Here is a 1,824-nt window from a genome sequence, read left to right as displayed (position 1 = left end):
TGATCAAAGCCATCTATGACAATCCAACAGCTAACATCATTCTCAATGGACAAAAACTGAAAGGTTTTACTTTAAAATTGGGAACAGACAAAGATGTCTGTTGTCACCACTCCTGTTCAATATAGTTCTGGAACCACTAACCAGAGGAATTAGACAGGAGAGAGAAATAAAATGAATAAAGATAGGAAAGGAAGAAGTAAAACTGTCACTATTTGCAAATGACATGATACTTTACATGGAAGATCCCCAAAATTCCAGAAGACTCCTTGAATTAATCAACAAATTCAGTGGTGTAGCTGGATACAAAGTCAACACCCAAAAATCAATAGCACTCCTATACACAAACAACAAACAGACTGAGAGAGAAATGAAGGAAACCGTACCTTTCACAATAACATTCAAGAAAGTGAAATATTTCGGAATCAATCTAACAAAAAAAGTAAACGACCTATTCAATGGAAGCTACAGTACTCTGAAGAAAGAGATTGAAGAAAAGTTCAGTAAGTAGAAAAACATTGCTTGCTCATGGATAGGAAGAACCAACATTGTGAAAATGGCCACACTTCCAAAACTGCTGTATAGATTCAATGCAATTCTCATTCAACTACCATTAGCATACCTCACAGATCTTCAGAAAACATTCATCTGGAACCAGAAGAGAGCCAAAATAGCAAAAGCAATCCTGGAGAACAAGGATAAGTCAGGTGGAATCACAATCCCTGACCTGAAATTATACTACAAAGCTACTGTAATAACATCAACCTGGTACTGGCTAAAAAACAGACCTGAGGATTAATGGAACAGACTGGAAGAAACAGCCCCAACCCAAAATACACTCAGCCACCTAATCTTTGATAAAGGGGCCAAACAAACTCACTGGAAGAACGACAGCCTCTTTAATAAATGGTGCTGGAAAAATTGGCTTGCTATCTGCCAAAGACTGAAAATAGACCCAAGTCTATCACCATGCACCAAACTCAAGTCAAAATGGATCACAGATCGTAATATTAAAACTGAAACACTAAATCTATTGGAAGAGAAAGTAGGTAAAAACCTTGAAGACATAGGGGTAGGCAGAGGGTTCATGAACAAAAACCAAACTGCACATGAAACACTTGAAAGCATCAACAACTGGGATCTCAACCTATTGAAGAGTTTCTGCACATCTAAAGAAATCACCAGCAGAGTAAAAAAGAAAACCCACAAACTTGGAGAAAATTTTAGCTGACTGTCCCTCAGACAAAGGGCTTCTATCTAGAACATATAAAGAATTTAAAAACATCAGCACCCCACCAAATTCAAAGACCGAATCCAAAAATGGGAAGCTGAGATGAATACACACTTCTCAGACAAGGATATACAAATGGCAAATAAATATATGAGAAAATGTTCAACATCATTAGTCATTTGAGAAATGTCAAATAAAACAATGTTGAGATTCCACCTTACCTCTGTAAGAATGGCTAGCATTAAGAAAGCGACCAATAACACATGATGGCTAGGTTGTGGAGAAATAGGAACACTTCTCCACTGCTGGTGGGAATGCAGACTGGTGAAACCACTGTGGAAATCAGTTTGGAGAATCTTCAGAAAACTAGGTCTAGAGGTCCCATTCAACCCAGCTCTTCCCCTTCTGGGTATTTTCCCAGAACATGTAAAAACATCATATTACAGTGATATATGTGCACCTATGTTCATAGCAGCACAATTTCTAATTGCTAAATTGTGGAAGCAACCCAAATGTCCATCTACCGAGGATTGGATAAGAAAATTGTGGTACTTTTATAGAATGGAATATTATTCAGCCATAAAGAAAGATAAACT

This window comes from Chinchilla lanigera, unplaced genomic scaffold (assembly GCF_000276665.1).
Source record: "Chinchilla lanigera isolate Chin_1 unplaced genomic scaffold, ChiLan1.0 scaffold00014, whole genome shotgun sequence".
Lineage (NCBI taxonomy): Eukaryota > Metazoa > Chordata > Mammalia > Rodentia > Chinchillidae > Chinchilla > Chinchilla lanigera.
Note: the sequence above shows the minus strand (reverse complement) of the source record.